Consider the following 19,415-nt stretch of genomic DNA (forward strand, 5'->3'; position numbering starts at 1 on the left):
TTTACATTAATGAGGTTATGTTTTCCCATTGTTAAGAGAATAAGCCATTCAGAAAACTTCAAAATATATATATAAGAAATAAAATATGTTAAAAGTTATATAAAATGTACACAAGGTGACATAACCCATACAACAGATATGTATGAGTCAAAGTAAATTAAGTAATGTTTTGTTTATTTGGATCAACATATACTCTGTATATGTTATCAGAATTATGGAGGGAGAATAGAAAATAGAATAGAAAACCCAATACAACTTTCTCTTTTCTCTAATAAAATCTAAAGTTATGTATCAAGCACCCACCATACTTTGTAATCAGCATATTAGCTACTCCTCAAAACTCTTCGGATATGTAGCCTATAGGAAATATATTGTCGCTCCCCATCTTCGTGGAGGAATGACACAGGACCCTGCGTTGTTCTTTCGTCTGCTCGGCCCTCCCCGGGTTTGCTGCTGGTTCTTCCCGGGTTGGCTGCTGGTCCTTCCCGGGTTGGCTACCGTCCCTTCCACCTCCGTGGAAGGGCGGTTCCCCCTGCCACTTTCCCCACTTCCGCGGGGGAGCGGCACACCGCCGGCCGGCTCTCTCGGGGGCTGCACAGGTGTTCCCTCAGATGTTCCTCTTAGATGTTCCTGGTGCATGTTGTCTCTCTCCTCCTTTATAGTCCTCTTCCACCAATCCCAACTCTGCTACCCACACGCCGAGTACGCTGCTCTCCTCCAATCAGGAGCAGGTCCTACAGTTTATTGGTTGAACTGGAGGCAGCTGTGTAGAAGCTGTTTCTCCCTTCTCAGCGCCATATTGTGGGAGAGCAGATGCATAGAATAAGTCTTAATTCCAGTAACTTAGTCTAGTCCGAGTTGCTCCCCACAATATATACCACAAAAGGCAAAACGATGCATCTCAGTTTTCTAAGAGTGACATTAATGGCATCAACATACATGAACTTGTGGTGCTATTTGTCAAGCAGTGTGCAGGTACTATTTCATTTAACCTTTATAAACCACCTTACCTGGTAGGTAATTCCCATTGTTCTGGAGAAAGATTTTGTTCAAAGTAAAACAGATGGTAAACTGCAGGAGTGCGTTTGGAATCAGGAAATCTGGGAAATGCAGGGACTGAAGCAATAAACCCTGCAGGGCGGTGCACGGTGTGGGCTTTGACACAGACTGAACTGTGTTGAAATTGCGGCTCTCTCACTTATCAGCTGAAACCCCAGATACATCTCCATCTCCTAACTTATAAAGTAGAGGTGGCACCACGTTACAGTGTTGCTATGGGGGGGGTTAACTTAAATGCTGTAGGTAAAACCTATGATGCCCAGGACCTACTCAGTAAATTGAAATGCCCGCCGGTTACTAAATGCTTGTTGTACCTAGACTCTGTGCCATGTATTTTATGAACCTTATTTATTTAATCTTCCAACAACTCCATAAGGTACGTTCTACCATTCCATTTTATAGGAAACAGATTTAAGAATCTATGCAATTTGCTAAAGCGATACAGCCAGAGAGGGGCAGAGGGGAAGTGTGAATCCTTATCCACACTGCTCAGGTGGCACTGGGCCAAGTCCACGAGGGAACATGAAGCCCTGCTGTTTTGCACGACTGCTAAAACCAATGCTGAGAACCAGCGCGACCAACGTAAGCCGTGAGTCAGAACTGAGACTTGTCCGGGTTTCATATACTTGACGGTTCTCATAAATATTGCAGTGTGAATCAGTCTATCTCTTTGCTCCTCTGCTGGAGGCTCTCTGATGTTTCTGTGGCTCTTTGCAGCAGAGGCATTGCAGTTGTCCCAAGAATATTTGCATAGTGAATAAATCTGGAGATTAGAGACCTTATTTCCCTCATCCAGAACCAGGCTGCTGTCTCCCTAAAAGCAAAGGAGAGGCAGTTACTGTCCTTTATAAACTATTTGGGTTCCCTAAGCTTAAGGCCCCTCTCCCATCATACAATCATAACACAAATACTGCCCATGCAGGTGTTTCCTGGCCACCGCCACATTGCTCACCGGGGTTGGGGCTTGAGGAATCAACTCAAGAAAAACAATGGCTACTTGGCTACTGTACTGCTGTGAATAAATTGTACTTGGCCTCCAACCCAGGAGTCATCAAACTGGAGCATGTGAACTTGTTAGCTTGCAAATAGGGTGAAACCTCAAACCCTTCATTGCACAGTCACTCTTCCCACACCATCACACACACTTGAAACATAAGCTCAGTGAAAATAGGATCCTTTGCCTGTCTTGTTCACTGCCCTACCTGACCTATCCAGCATCACCTCATCCCAGGAATGCTCAATAACTGTTAAATAAAGAGAAGAATAAAGCTCTTCATTTACTCAAAACCATCAATGGTCATGAATAGGACTGTATCTGTAGGCTTTGATACAATTAATTTTATTAGACTGTTTCGACAGCACTTTTAAACATGACAAGATCAGAAATAAGCCATTTTCTCATTGAGCTACATGTATCATTGCTCATGAGGCTCCTACACATACCTCCAGTACTGCTCCCCATGGTCAAACACTCCCGGGACTAGGTTATGGGCAGGCCTGCAGCACCTGCCACAGCCTGTCATTTACATCTATTAGAGACCAACACTCTCCTCCCTCTAGGCCTAATCCACACACTACAGAGAAGGAAAGGGACCAGGAGGGGTGGGGGAGGAGAGGAGGAGTGGGAAAGGGGATAGTACTTCTTTTCATTGTACTGAATTCAATACAAACAGCTGCCATCATCTGCAAATGTACCAGTTTTCAGCTTTCCTAGATAAAAGGCCAAGTTATCTACATAGAAATTTCATCTGTGATTCTCTTCTAAAATGATCCAGATGGCTTATGGTTCATGAGATAGAGTGCAAGAAATATCCTAAAATGAAATTAATAGGGCATTCTGGCAGGATATTTTATATTTAGGTTTATTAACAATTAAACAAACTCACTGAGCTATGTCTGTGTGTGCCTGTGTGTGTGTGTGATTGAAAATATGCCAACCCAGCTATTGTAGTCCTGTTATTTGCTATAATTACTGGAATAGAGTCTGGAAAAGCAGAGTCTTTGTTTAAAAAAATATAGAGCTTGCAGTTAATTGTATCATTGAATGTAGATTCTCAATCACCTTAATGAATTTACCAGGCCACATCTATACTTTTGCTAGATTGCCCTCATCCAGGAAGGCATGGATAAATAAAGGAAATTACTGATTTTTTTCTCTCCATGTCACATAAAATGTAAATGGGTTATTTTAAGGGATGATTATACTCTATATTTTCTATGATGTAAATTAAATTACTGAACTAATTATGCTAATATATTTAATAATACTAAGTAGTTAAATACTAATTAGATAGTATTACTAACTAGTAAATACTAGTTAGATACTAAGTAGTTAGTACTAAGTAGTTAAAGGGTGCAAGAGGCAAGAAAGAGAGTATGAGACAGCCACATAACATCTCAGGTCCACGTGAGCAGTCACACGAAACTGACAGCAGGAACAGGTGCCCGATCCACACAAGCCACCACGCAACCAAACTCAGAGCACAACCAGTTTCCACAGCATTGCTTCAAGAGGGCTCAAGGTGGGGAGTGTGTGGGGCAGAGAGAACGCGTGCACGGTCCTGTGATCTCCTCCCAGACATAAAGCCAAATTCCTTTACAATGAAAGTCACTCACACACGGAGTAGAGAGTGGACAGAGAGGAGACGCCACCATCTACAAATGTCGCCTTCTTCTTGCCCGTCCTGCTGTAGGCTTCCCCCAAGCCTTGACTGTACTTTCTAAAGAATTTGTCTTTTGACCTAGTTTCTAAAAATCAAATATGTGCACACATTGCCCAGTTAGTTTGTGCCTGATCTTAAAGTCAAAGAAAGTCTTCGAGTCCTCTTTTCCCACATCAGGGGAAGAAAGCGGCTCTTCTAAGTGGAAGTGAGGCTGGAGGAAGCTCGCTCAGAGCCGGGAGCTGTAGATGAAGAGGCTTCCCTGGAGCCAGAGCCTTCACCCTCACAGCGAGGATTTGGTGTAAAGCTAGGTCCATCCATGACCACATGGGAAGAACTTAGCTGGTACAAGTGATCCACCCAACCTCATAGTGGGGTGCCACAGTGGCAGTCCCAGGGCACACTCATTTGATTAAGGAGGGTCTGGGGCGGGGAACTGGTCACAGTGAAAGCATCCTGAGTTGTGGTTATCCTGCATCCGTATCAGAAAACGTCTTGGCGAAGTCAATCACTTGGAACCCTAGCTGATCACAGCTATTCATCTCTCCTCTGAAATAATGAGGATCATGAGTGTTGCCTGTATCTCACCTGGAGGTAAAACCAGCGAACTTGGAGAAAATGAGACGCCAAGGCAGAAAGCAGTCTGTAAAGCCAGGATTCTAATACAAGCAACCAGCACGCATGGAGGAAATTTGAAATTGGGTCAACGGAGCGTGTAGCACCACCGAAAATGCTTCATGGCAGGCGGTACCTGGATTCTCTCCAGCCCGGAACAAGGTGAAATTAGCTCTGGTTTGATCTTGAAGACTGAATCGCTCAGCACGCAAACTGCAGATTTCTAATAGGAACTTCAGTCTAAATTCATCAAACAGGGAATTTCCAAACCAAGAGGGAAGAAAACAGGGAATTCAGTCTGTATCTGATGGCTCGGTACGTTTTACGTGACGTTCTGTATTTTCCACACAGATGGGTTTTACATAGCTTGGGCACAGTCCGGTGCCTTTTGGGAGGGTTTGAGGGAGGAACCATTCAGGCTCCTATGTCAGTCATCACATGTAATCCGATATGGCTCAGGGAGACTGTATCCGTATACACATGGGACATTGGGATATATCCTAGAGTAAGATAGTATAACGCAATCTGGTCTAGTCTAAGACTGGGCATGTCAGAAGAGCCTGGGTAAGTTACTGACAACTACAGAAAGCAAGGAACTCAGGGACAATCCCTCTGCTAAGAAAGTCTCATCAATTTGATTTTCATTTGCATGAAATAATCTCTTTTAAAATACTAATGTCCCCTCAGCCGGAGTTCCTTCCACCAGCTCCATCCTGGCTTCATATAGACAAGTCTGAAACTAAGAGGAGTCCTGCTCAGAGACTGGGGGGGTGAGGGAAGAAAGATCATTTGGAACCTGAATGGCTTTGGAGGCAGCCAGACCTGAGATGCAACGCAGTAGGGACGGTGAACAGCCAAGGGCCGCAAGGAGATGGGGCACCAGGAAGAGGAAGGGGATGTCAGAACGTGAGAGCTGCACCTGGCCAGGGGCCATGCCACGTCATTCCCTTTGATTCCTCGGTCTCCAGGACGGGAGGACGCTGACTCCTACTCTGCTTCCAAGGACCTAAAGTTCAAAGACACGGTCTCGGGTCCCTCCAAATTAGGTGTCCATTGTCCTCAAATCTTTTACCTGCCCCAAACTATAGCTCTGCCATGTGCCATGACTGAGCTCTGTTTCTGCACTTCCTATTAGGATATTTCAGAATAGGTAGGTGAATTTCTCTGGGAAACAAATTTAATGCCCAAATCTGGACAAACACTAGAGATTTAAAATTATAAGTGCAAAATTGCATGAGTGTGTGATGTTCTTGTAGCCCTTCCTAGTAGGGCTACTAAGAAATCAGAGTCAGGAATTTTAAAACTAATATTCTTTTTAACTTTTATTTAATGAATATAAATTTCCAAAGTACAGCTTATGGATTACAATGGCTTCCCCCCATAACGTCCCTCCCACCCGCAACCCTCCCCTTTCCCACTCCCTCTCCCCTTCCATTCACAAAGTTGTCCTGTGTGAAATTTAAGAAAATGATTTTATTAGGGATCTAGAACCCTTCTGGGAAGTTAGAGACGATGGGAGCAGTCGAAGAGGACCAAGTACTGCACAGCAGGTAGACTCTGGAGGGAGGCGTGGTGAATACTGATCCAGGCACCACAGCCAATACATGCGGAAGCCAGAATTCAAGGATAGACACTGTGACTCAAAACCCCCTTCTCTTAAGTGAAACAACAACAACAAAGAAGTCAGCACACTTGTCCGTTAAAAGGCTATGTAGTAAATGTCCCTGCGGGTCACACGGCCTCGGTCACAGCTATTCATTTCCGTCTTGGCAGTGCGAAAGCAGACACACAAGGTTGGTGTCTGGCTGGATTTGGCTCCTGGCTCTAGCGTGCCTGCCTCTGCTATTAACCACTCACATGATGCTGAGTCTTAGCACACACACAATTGCAGCCCAAAGAAATGGACATGACTTGTTTACTTCGGCATATTGCTCTCTGGCTTGCACTGACTTCCTTGCTGTTATGCTAAGTAGCCCAAGATGAGGGTATGTTGAAAATGTATGATTGTCTTTTATGAAAGCTTAGGTTTGAGCTTTGGTTGCGATACCCCATTTTCTCTCAGAAACAGAAGCAGAGAGGCAATATTTCACACCTGCACGGTCCTCTAAGGCTCTTGACCAGCAAGAAAACCACTCTATTTGATGCAAAAGGCTGCTCCAGTGGTAGGCATTTAGCCTAGAGGTTAAGATACCTGCATCCCCTATCAGAGTACCTGGGTTTGATACCTGACTCCAGCTCCTACTAATGCAGATACTGGGAGACAGCAGTGATGGCTCAAGTTATTGGGTGCCCACCCATACAGGAGACCTGGATTAAGCTCCTGGCTGCTGGCCTTGATCCCAGCTCAGCCCCCGCCATTGCAGACTTTTGGGGAGTTGAACCAGTAGATAGGAGCTCTCTCTCCCTTTCACTCTCAATCTTTCTGCCTTGCAAATAAATAAATAAAATAATTTTCGAAAAAGCCACACCCCACATAGCATCCACTCGGTTGTTAGGGTGTTTGTTTCTAAAGACCAAGTGGCAGTGTAATAAATACGCTGTGATGATCCCAGACAAATGTGTGGATAAAGTCTACGCTGAAAATATTCCCGGGGAACTTAAACTAAGATCAGAGGCATTTCCACCAGGCATGTGCAAGCTGGACTTTGGAAAATGCACTGTGTCTTGAGTGATTCCAGTGTCCCGCTGAGCTCCTCGCTTTGACACTTACAGCTGCAACGGGGAAGGTCAGATTTACAAGTGGTATTGACCTCGTTGTCAAGGGAAATAAAGCAGATTTGGTTCCACTCTCTGTCCCTTAACTTGACAGAAGACAAAAGGCTTCTGCAAAAATCCACGAAGCTGACCCCCGTGTGTGTGCATCCTGCGATTTGGTGCCCAGGGGAGGGGGGCGGTTTACATCGCTGTTCTTTGAAGACGGTTTGATCCACTTTGTGTGGGTGATACAGCGCGTGCCTAAATTCCAAAGGAATCAGGCATTGACAAGGAAGTGTTCAGACTGGCCAACCAGCAGAGGTGTTGGACAATCTGCTGGCCAGTTGCCAGTCCCTAAATCCTAGGATTCACCTGCAAGTGTTAAGCTAGGTCTGTGGTTTGCTTTTCTCTATTCATATTCCATTTCTCCCTTCCTCTCTCCCTACTCCCTCCTTCTCTCTTATTCACTACCTAGTTACCTTGTTTCTATAGCTACTAATAGCAGAGCTACCCTCGAGAAACTATAATGGAGTTTGCCTCTCCTATTCTTATTTTAAAGAAAATAGAAAATTGAGTCCTTTAAAACTTAGTGAAATCCTGCTTTTTAATTGCTCTGCTTCTGATGGAAAATCCACTTTACTGTACCTGATTTTATGTCATTTGAAATGGGATTGCCATCATATCCACATTTAGATTATGGGGCAAAGTTTTCTTTTTAAACTGAATTCTAGAAAATAAACAAATCGTTCCCATTCGCAAAAGAGAGTGGTAATGATAAAAGCTGCATGTATTGGCGCAACTCTTTTTAGAGACTGAATTAGGAGAAAATGTGTTATTCACTGTGGAAATACCAAGGTGGAATTAAATATTCTTAAGGGAAAAAAAGTGCCACTGGATATAGAAATAAAATGTCCTCCACTCTTTCTTTTTGCCTTCTAGGCAAACAATTGTTGGCAAAGCAGGTTTTTTGTTTTTTCTATTCATCAGTCCCTAGAGGGCAATCATTGCCCCACAGAGAGTTTACCGAACAAGAGGGCGGAGCTGAAACTCACAAAAGCCAGGGTAAGGATGCTGAGCGGTGGAGAGGATGGAACACCTTCCCACCACCTCCCAGTCACGCCAAGGTCCATTGACCACTGACCCTGCATTCATTCCAGATAATTAATTTACAACACATTAAACTCGATGTGAAGAAGGCTGTTATGCATCAATTGTGCAGGAATAAAAAGTGTTATTGATTTGGGATTTCTGCTTTCCTATGGTATCGTCTGCTGACAGAAGAGACCACAGCATCCCAGTTACGTCTCACAGACAGAACGAGCCTCCGCCGAAGGACACAACCGCCAAGGAAGTGCGCTCTGCAATGCACTTAGCTGGAGCGACGCTCACTGAAGGGTGTTCTGCAAGGTAAACTAGGATACATAATTAGAAGCAACCAAAGCGTCTGATAGCTATTGATAGAGAAGCACTCTAGAAATCAGATTTGGGGGTGTGATAATGATCTTCCTTACAGGAAAAGTCTAAAATAGCTCCCTGCCTTCAGCCAAATCCAACCATTAATATTTATTAAATAAAATATGAGTGCCCATTAATTTTAAACAACTGACATGAATCGAAGCTTTCTCCCATTTGAAGCATAGAAGTTACAAGGGTGAGGCCACACAAACTTGAAGTCATGATGTTTTGTAGAGATGAAAAAAACCAGGTATCGATTCTAAAAATCAGTGGCCTCGTTACCTAGTGTAACTTCCATATTGAGAACAGACAATGCGTAAAAACGTCTGGGTTCAAATCCTCGGTGGCCAAGGGCAAGTCAGTTAACTTCTCCGAAGGCACAAAAGTCCTTTCTATAGCACTCACTCTATTGAGGCATAGGGCTAATAAAAGGAATAAATGGAATAATACATGAAAGCAATTGAAAAATAGTATTCAATTTGATTCAAATTTGCTATTGAGATGATGTCATTTGCAAATTCATTTTTGAAAGCAATGCAATAAGAGGAGGATTTTTTTTCCTGGTGACACATTCCAAACATGGCTCTCAACATCACAAATCCTCTCCATCTTTCCTGAGTAGTTTACAATAACTTGATCTAGCCTGAAAGGACTTAAGTTAGGGTAGAAAAACGGTACAACAGGATACAGGTGCTCAAATCAGTGGCAGAGTCAAAAACCATCCCTTAGGTTCACTATTAGCTAGCTGCTCATAGAGACTTGGATGCCCAACTTTGTGGGACAAAGCCACATGACCAGCCTCCTTTCTCTGTACCAAGCCCCTCTGTGTATGTTAACAGGACTTCACCACAGGCAGAACCCAAAATCCATTTTTCGTGTTTTATACCCTTCCTAACCAAACACCTTTTCCACAGGTAGCATTCTCAGCAGAAAGTTGACAGGATCATCAGAGACATTTATACTGATCTCTCACAAGTTCTCCTGGGATTACAAGTAGAGTTGTTCTAAAGTGGTGTTGATCAACATGGAAGCCGACAACCACATGTGGACATTTAAATTTAAATTTGCTATAATTATAATATTAAAATTTCAGTTCCTCAGCCATCCCACAGTCACATTTCAAGTGTTTGGTAGTTGCAGATAGCTGGCTGGTGCCCTCCATACTGAACAACGGAGATATGAAAATAGGCTAAGGCCATCCACCCAGGAAGGCTAGTGAACTGTACTGTTAGGAAGTCTTTAAATCCAGAGTCCCAGCTCAGCATCTCCGTGTATTCAGCCTCATTCTCGCTCTACCAAGAAATACCTTCACCTACTCTTCCTCCTCCTCAAAGCCCGAGGTTCTTGCATAGTATCAAACAATTAACTTATTTTGTTTGGGATTTTGCCTCTAGTCTCGGCACCTTCTTAGAGGACCATGTTTATGAGGGTGACAGAATCCATGCAATGGGGGAGAATTTAGAAGTAATGAAAGAAAAATGAGTAAAAAGATAAATTGTCCAAGTTTTCTGTACTCCCCCTTGCCAAGGGGACCCTAAAACTTTTTTTAGAAAATTTTTATTTAGTAAATATAAATTTCATAGGTTCAGCTTTTGGAATATAGCGGTTTTTCCCCCTGTACTCGCCCTCCCACCCCCAAACCAGCCCACCTACTCCCTCTCCCATCCCATTCTTCATTAAGATTCGTTTTTAATTATTTTAGATACAGAAGATCAACTCGATACTAAGTAAAGATTTCAACAGTTTGCACCCACACAGACACACAAAGTAGAAAGTACTGTCTGAAGACAAATTTTACCGTTAATTCTCATAGTACAACTCATTAAGGACAGAGGTCCTACATGGGGATCAAGTGCACAGTGACTCCTGTTGTTGATTTAACAATTGACACTTATTTATGACGTCAGTCATCACCCGAGGCTCTTGTCATGAGCTGCCAAGGCTATGGAAGCCTTTTGAGGAGACCCTAAAACTTAAAGAGACTTTTGTTTCTGAAAAGTACATAGACTTCCTTTAATGAGTGAATTATCTATCATGTCCACTGTACTAACTCACAGAGAAATCACCAAATTTGCAACAGGATAAGAATTAGGATATAATCAAAGCAGCTGAAAAGAAAGGCTCATTAAAATAGCGACTAGCCCGTAAAGCAAAGAACACTTAATTGTTGGCTTAACCAGAGTGAATAATTTAAGGGAAAGCAGAAGAAAACGAGCATTTAATTAACTACCTAGTATATATCCATAGTAACCTTAGAAGTAAGTAGAATAAATAGCATTTAGTGGAATAGAAAAATGATGTTTAGAGTATAATTCTCTGGAAGTCACATAACTATTAGGTGATGCATATATCATGTAAATATTCACACCTATCCAGCTTCAGGACTCCTATTTTTTCCATATAACTTAAAGACCTTCTTCAAAGAGAACAATAAATGCTCGGAGTCTTGTCCTCTTCCCAGGGGTAGGAGCCAGACTTAAGATTTCTACTGAGGGCAGTTGGCCGAGAACAAAGTACAGCATAGAGTGAAAACTGGAGGGCAAGCGAACCTCACATGCAGAAACAGTTCACAATATCTACACTGCTCACCAGGAGGGCTCCTCAGTAGCAAAGGGGTTGATGTACAGAAGTTACAGGGCTTGCAGAAAACACACAGACGCTGATGCAGAAGGGAACTTTCACCGTAGCTAAAAATGAGGATCAACACAGAGCCCAGGACAACTGATATGGAAGAAAGGCGGAAGAAACGAAACTGGAATAAGTACTTGATCACAGATGCCTATAAAAAAGACAACATGCTCCTCAGGAAGTGGAGAGGCAAATGGGTAACACAGAACCAGTAACGTACAGACCTGACATGTTAAATACTCAGATTAGTGGAGTGGGGAGTGGGGAGTGTGCAGCATCGTAGCGAGTTAAGCTGCCGCCTGCAGCACCAGCATCCTATATGGGTATCCAACATGAGTGCCAGTTGAGTCCTGGCTGCTCCACTTCCGACCCAGCTCTCAGCTCCCAGCTAATGCGCATGGGAAAGCAGCAGAAGATGGACCAAGTGCTTGGGCCCTGCACCCCCAGGGGAGATGCAGAGGAAGCTCCTGGCTCCTGGCTTTGGCCTGGCCCAGCCCTGGCTGTTGCTGCCATTCGAGGAGTGAACCCAGCAGATGAAAAAAATGCACTCTCTCTCTCCCTCTCTAACTCTACCTCTCAAATAATGTAAGTCTTTATATATATATACACACACACCATGGAAATTGGAGGATCTTCTCAAGGAATTTGTATTTTTCAAATTGAAGAATCCAGTCATGATGGACTAACTGGAATGAGTCTTGTACAACTCTAAACAACTAGAAATGTGGGCAAAATATATGAAAATATTATTTGTAGGCACTGGACAACAGAAAACAGAGGACTACATTCCTGAGAGAAGAGAAACAAAGAAGATAACTTCCATGAACACCCCAACATTTTATGTTTTCTTAAAGATTTATTTATTTATTTGAAAGAGTTACACAGAGAGAGAAGGATAGGCAGAGAGAGAGAAAGGTCTTCCATCTGCTGGTTCACTTCCCAATGCCACAATGGCCGGAGCTGAGCCGGTCCAGAGCCAGGAGCCAGGAGCTTCTTCCGGGTCTCCCAAACAGGTGCAGGGGCCCAAGCACTTGGGCCATCTTCCACTGCTTCCCCAGGCCATAGCAGAGAGCTGGATTGAAAGTGGAGCAGCCAGGACTCGAACTGGCACCCAAATGGGATGCTGGCACTGCAGGCCGTGGCTTTACCCGTTATGCCACAGCTCCCATCCCCTAAGTGTTATTTTTAAACTTCAGTGGAAGAACACATATTTGGATGCAGTGGGTTAAGCCACTGTCTGTGATGGTAGTATCCCACGTGGGCACTGCTCAAGTCCTGGCTGCTTCACTTAGATCCAGCCCCCGATCATGTACCTGTGAAAGCAGCAGATGATGGCTCAAGTGCTTGGGCCCCTGCACCCACGTGGGAGACTTGGATGAGTTCCAGGCTCCTGGCTTCAACCTGGCCCAGCCCTGGCTATTGTGGCCATCTGGGGAGTGAACCAGCAGCTGGAAGATTTATTCTCTCTCTCTCAAAGAAAGAAAGGAGGGGGAAAAAAGAGAGAGAGAGGAAAGGGGAAGCCATGCAGGTCATAGTGGCACTGCTGAGTTGAGGAGACAGGAGCAGGAAAACAGGGAGGCTGATACGCCTGAATCTTGAGGGACACAGAACCAGAGGAAAAAAAAAAAAAAAAAAAAACTGTACTGCAACAACCTGCCAAAGCAAAACAGAGCGTTCCTAAAGGAAGGCACAAAACCACACACTGAACAAACATTCGCAATGTCCTGCAGCCAATAAAATTATTAGACACACAGTGATGCAGGAAAATGTAGTCAACAGCCAGGAGAGAAGTCAGGCAGTAAAAGCAGACCTTTAAGTGACAGACACAATGGAATGCGCCCATAAAGACACTAAAATGGTGATTGCAAATATGCTCAAGGCTTTACGAGAGAGCATGGACCCAGCCAGGGGAGAGATGGAAGGTGCAAGAGAATCACACGGACCTTCAGGTGCTGAAGATTAAAATATCTGCATTGCAAGATTCACTGCATACGTGAAACAGATTAGACATTGCAGAAGAAAAAATAAAAGTGAATCTGAAGACATAACAGTTAATTGTGTCCAAAGTGTAACACAGAAAGAATATTGGAAAATACTTAACAAAGCCTCAAAATGTAGAAAATATGAAATATCTAATACATATAGACTATCACATTTTCAACAGAAATAATGTGACTTAGAAGATGATAGAATGTATTTAGAGCACTGACTTTGTAAAAGAAAACCTAAAATTCTAGAACCAAAGTAAAAATACCCTTCAAAAATTTTCCTAAGCAAATATATTTATGACATTAGATCTGGTGACAATTTAATGGATTTGAACCAAAAATAAAGGCAACAGAAGAAAAAATAGATACATTTGACTTCTTCAAAATTAAGAACGTTTTGTACGTCAACAGATACAATGAAGAAGGAGGAAAAATCCAGACTAAATGGGAGGAAGTATTTTTGAATCATATATCTGATAAGAAATTAATATTAAGATATAAAAACTCTTAAACCACAAAAAACCATCTTGTGTGTTTGTGTGTGTGTGTACACATGTGTCATTAGAAATAATGAGACAGTGCTATTCTGTCAGAACAGTTTGGTGGTTTCTCAAATCATTTAACATTGAACTACTATGTAATCCAGGATTTCCACATCTAGATATAATATCCAGAGAATTGAAAGCAGGTATTGTGCACAGATATTTGTATGCCAATTTCACAGCAATATTATTCACAGAGGCTCACAAACCAACTATCCAACAGATGCATGAATAAACAAAAGGTGATATATATGTGCAATGGAATATTATTCAATTGTAAAAGGAAATGAAATTTTGATACATGTGACAGTATGGATGGGCCTTGAGCACATCGTACGCTGTGAAATACGCCAGGCACAGAAGGAAGGATATTGTATGACTGCACTTACATGAAGTGCCTCAAATAGACAAATTTGTAAATGTATATAATCACATGTTTTTCCCTGAAGCCCAGACCTATGGATCTTATTGCCTAGTCAACAACTCCAGGTAGAGTGTCATGGCATTCACACTCTGTATGTCTGCAAGTCTGCTCAGGACTTAGTCTTCAAGTCCTTCCTCTTCTTCTGGTAATCTATATCTTAGCAAATGGCACAACAATCCCCCGTTACCTAGACCAGAATGTGGACATGATCTTCGACCTCTCACGGTTTCTCCCTCCATGCCCCCTACAGCAAGTCCTGCTGTGTCCATACCCTAAACATGTCTTGAATCCTCCACTTCTACATCTGTGCGGAATCCCGCACACAGGTTGCTCTCCCTGCCAAGATGGCCTCCTCTCCTTTGGTGCAGGCGCTGCCGCCTCCCTCCAGGCTGAGTGTGAGACCAGTTCAGTCCTGAGCCAAGGCAGCTCCCCACGTGTCCCCTAACTGCCAAGCCGGTTCACCCGTTGTACTTTTCCTCTGGTACGTTCCTCTCCAGTGTGGTGCTGAGGCATTCTACAAAGGTACGGCCTCTCTTCACGTCTTACGTCTGAAACCAGCCAGCTTTCCCTCAGAAACTAAGCTGGTCCCTAGGATCTGTGCATCCTGCAACCCTGGATTCAACCAACCAGTGAAAACATCTGGGGAAAAGATATGTCAGCTATACTGAACATGTACAGACTTTTCTTCTTGTCATTACCCCTAGCACAACACAGAACTAATTACATAGCACTTACATGGTTTTAGGTATAATAAGAGGAGGCATAGTTTATATACAAATACGACACCACTTTCCATAAGGAATTGGAGCATCCAGGGAGTCCTCAGACCAACCCCCAACAGATACCAAAGGATGGCCGTGTCTCCCTTCCCCTGACTGGAAGCACTAAGAATTATCTTATCGCCACCCCTTCCTGCCCCAGAGCCACGCTTCCTCCCATCATTTAAGGTGGGCAGCAGGGGCATAGGTAGATTTCTCTCCTCCTTTTGTCTTCCAAAGAAAAGAAAATTAAAACAAGAGAGGTATCTTCCCTATTCAAATAAAAAATGAGTTTTATTTGAAAATAACAATGAAGAAAATGACACACGTGAACATCTTCCTATAGCAGGGATAGCAAGGTGATCTGATACAACGTATGAGAGGAAATACCTGTAATATGCATCCTTCGTACAAACGCAATGATTCCATGACTATATTATTTTTCAACCACAAAATGCAGATGAAGGTTCATATACAATGATAGTCATCATAGCGTCATTTACAAAATCCAAAGTTAAAAATGAAACATATTGAGCTGGCGCTGTGGCGTGGCAGGTGAGGCCACTGCCTGCAGTGTCAGCATCCCATACGGGCACTGGTTCAAGTCCATGCTGCTCCACTTCCAATACAACTCCCTGCTGGTGTGCCTGGAAAAGCAGCGGAATATGGCCCAAGTCTTTGGCTGCACCCACGTGGGGACCTGGAGCAGGCTCTTGGCTCTCGGCTATGGATCAGCCCAGCTCTGGCCATTGCAGCCATTTGGTGGGTGGGCCAGTGAAAGTAAGATATCTCTCTCTCTCTCTCTCTCTCTCTCTCTCTCTCTCTCATTTGCTCCTTCTCTCTTAGTATTTCTGCCTTTCAAATACATAATATTTTAAAAGAAAATGAACCATATCCCAGCCAATAAGGAATTGGTACTGTAGCCTATAGCATATCCACATTAAGGAATATAATAATTTCAACTCAGTTCAATAACTTTAGAATCATTTATAAAATAATACCCAGTTACAATGAAAGGATCATAGTTTTTGCAAAGATCCTGTATGCTACATGATCTCAGCTAGGTAAAATTATTCCTCTAAAACATTAAAAATCAACTTCACTGAGATCCCAGCGGAAAGAACAGGACATCAAAGAAGGAGGTACCTTTCTCTGATGGGAGAGGAGAGAACTTGCACTTTGACTATGGCCTTGTCTAAATAAGGTCGCAGTTTGTGAACTCAAGAGGCTTCCATAGCCTTGTCAGTTCATGACAAGAGCTTCGGGTGATTACTGACATCATAAATAAGAGTGTCAATTGTTAAATCAACAACGGGAGTCACTGTGCACTTACTCCCCATGTAGGATCTCTGTCCTTAATGTGTTGTACTATGCGAATTAAGGTAAAACTAGTCTTCAAACAGTACTTTATACTTTATGTATCTGTGTGGGTGCAAACTGTTGAAATCTTTACTTAGTAAATACTAAGTAGATCTTCTGTATGTAAAGTTACTTGCAAATGAATCTTGATGAAGAATGGGATGGGATGGGAGAGGGAGTGGGAGATGGGATGGTTGTGGGTGGGACGAAGGTTATGGGGGGAAAAGCCGCTATAATCCAAAAGTTGTACTTTGGAAATTTATATTTATTAAATAAAAGTTAAAAAATCAACTTCACACAATGTTACTTCTGAGGGGTTGGCTAGTGAGTACTCTGTCTTCTACATCATACTTCCTGTATTTTCCAACATTCATTTATTCATTGAGCACACAATTCATCATTATTATGTGCCCTTCTTTGTTCTAGACACTGAGGATACGTCAATGGGAAAAATAAAACAGGTGAAATCCTTGCCTCCATGGAGCCTCAGACTCATTGAGAAGACAAGCAATAAATAAATAAAATAGCAGAGTGAAGGAAAGTCATTAAAAGTTATAGGGAGGGGCCGGCACTGTGGCGCAGCGGGTTAAAGCCCCGGCCTGAAGCGCTGGCATCCCATATGGGTGCCTGTTCTAGTCCCAGCTGCTCCTCTTCAGATCCAGCTCCCTGCTAATGGCCTGGGGAAGCAGTGGAAGATGGCCCAAGTCCTTGAGCCCCTGAACCCACGTGGGAGACCCGGAAGAAGCTCCTGGCTCCTGGCTTCGGATTGGCTCAGCTCCAGCCGTTGCAGCAATCTGGGGAGTGAACCAGCGGATGGAAGACCTCTCTGTGTGTCTCAACCTCTCTCTGTAACTCTGTCTTTTAAAAAAAAAGATGTTATAGGAAGAAAGACAGCAAGAAGGGGGATTCAGGAGTGTCCAGTGAAGAATGTGCTTTAGAGTTGATTTGATTTAATAGGCAGAGTGACAGACAGAGGTCTTCCATCTCCTGGTTTACTCCCCAGTACCCACAATAGCTGAGAATGAGCCAAGCCAAAGCCAGGAGCCCAGAACTCGGTCCTGGTCTCCCACGTAGGTACAGAGACACAAGTACCTGAGCCGTCATCTGCTGCTCCTCCCCCCGGGTCCCCCACCCGGGGTGTGCATTAGCAGGAGCACAGTGAGGACTCAATCCAGGCCTGTCGGTGTAGGACACAGTGTCTGTCCCAAGTGGCATCCTCACTGCTCTGTCACCTCACAATCCAAGATGTTCTCTACAGAGGGGAGTCAGGCAGGGCCTCACGGATACCATGACTGCCTACAGGAGATGGAACAGCAAGAAGGAAGGCACTGAGGACAATGTGCAGGCAACAAGGAGGTCAATGAGGGCAGAGCTAATGGCCCTGTCACCCTTTTATAGAGAGTCAGAGATGAGCATTTCAAATGAGAGAAGACAGTAAAGCTACACCTGAATCCATCACACATTCTGTACATAAGAGAAGCAGAATAAGAAACCCATGCACTGTAGAAATGGTCACACAGAAGTTCTATTTAATTTTCCATCTGAATATGTAAATTGTTGGGAGAGTGTTCAGCAATAGTTAAAAATGCCTCTTGGGATTCCCACATCCCATATCAGAGTGCCTGAGTTCAAGTACTGGCCCTACTCTTGGTTACAGCATCCTGCCAGCGCACATTCTAGAAGGCTGCCAGTGATGGCTCAAGTCATAAGTCCCTGCCACCCTCGTGAAACACCCAGACTGAATTTCTAGCTCCTGGTTTCAGCATAGCCCAGTCCCTGTCCATTGTGGATATTTGGGGAATGAACCAGCAAATGATATCTCTCTGTCTCATACTTCCTCACTCTCTCTTACTCTCGCACTCACTCTCTTTTCTCTTTCACACACAAATAATTTTTTTAAACAAAAATTGCAATTATTATGAATTTCAAACACAATATAATACCATGTGTCTAAGTAAGATTTTATGAGACTCTTAGAAACAAAGAAGTTATGGTACCCATGAAAAGATGAATGGGGTATAATAAGCTAATTCAACAAAATACACTGTATTAAAAGGCATCAAAATGAATAGATCACAAAAGCATAAAGTTCATTGAAAAAGACCTGGTAGACAATGGGTGGAAGTACAGTACTAATGTGACATATTATGCACCCACAAAAAGCAATGACATTTATTATTAGTAGATGTATGTACAGTTGTGCAAACTTACAGAACATAGACAGAGAGGATACACACGAAAGTGTTGATAGTGTTTGTCCAGAAGAGGGAGTGGGAGAGAAAGTGGAGGAGACCAAAAGGGGAAGATTAAGGCAATGAAAAAACAGGGCAAAATGCTAGGTGTTGGTAATAGAAGGTGGAAATGTGATTGTTTCTTAATCTAATTGTTAGTGCTTTTAAAACTTACTTTTAATTGAAAAGTAATTATTATGCATATTTGTGGGGGTACAATGTGATAATTTTGATCTATTTATACATCATAAAAAGACCCAGTCAAGCTAATTATCTATTAGATAACTAACACATCTACCACCTCACCAACTTATTGTGTTTTCGTGGTGAGAATGTTAAAATCTGTTTTAGCAATTTTGAAATATTCAATACATTGTTACTAACTGTGGTCACCATGCAGTGCCACAGATCACTAACATGTATTCCTCTGGCCTAAAATCTTGTATTCTTTGATGAACATCTTCTGTTTCCCCTTCCCTCCTCTGTCCCATGACCCAGCTTCTGGGGACCACATTCCTACTCTCTGTTTCTCAAAGGTCAGCTTTTGTAGATTCCACTCACGAATGAGATCATAGCACATCTGCCTTCCTGGAACTGGTTTATTTCACTTAGTACTGGAAAGTCCTCGACAGATCATTTAGGCAAGGAAAAGAAACGAAAGGCATACATATAGGAAAAGAAGTGAAATTGTCTGTCTGCTGATAGAATGATCTTATGTATGGAAAATCCTAAGGACTCTACCAAAAAAGAAAAAAAAAAAAAACTGTTAGAACCAATAAACTCAACAGGGTTGCAGGTTATGAAATCAATACACAAAAAGCAGTTGTGGGGCCGGCACTGTGGCACAGCAAGTAAAGTTGTCGCCATCCCTTATGGGCACCAGTTCAAGTCCTGGCTACTCCACTTCTGCTCCACCTCCCTGCTAATTTTCCTGGGAAAGTAGCAGAAGATGTCTCAAGTGCTTGGGCATCTGCATCCACAAGGGAGACCTGAATGAAGCTC

At 43.1% G+C, this 19,415-nt stretch overlaps 1 long non-coding RNA gene across 1 annotated transcript in view; it reads right to left on the reverse strand.

Moving 5' to 3' along the window:
• Positions 1-1,388: 1,388 nt before the first annotated feature.
• Positions 1,389-19,415, reverse strand: part of LOC149122488 (uncharacterized) — a 72,289-nt gene continuing 54,262 nt past the window's right edge. Inside the window, exon 4 of the long non-coding RNA XR_016219508.1 lies at positions 1,389-1,873. This is a non-coding gene — a long non-coding RNA (uncharacterized LOC149122488). The remainder of the gene's footprint in view (positions 1,874-19,415) is intronic.

This window comes from Oryctolagus cuniculus, chromosome 13 (assembly GCF_051225735.1).
Source record: "Oryctolagus cuniculus isolate XC-2025 breed Fujian yellow rabbit chromosome 13, ASM5122573v1, whole genome shotgun sequence".
NCBI classification, from domain to species: Eukaryota; Metazoa; Chordata; class Mammalia; order Lagomorpha; family Leporidae; genus Oryctolagus; species Oryctolagus cuniculus.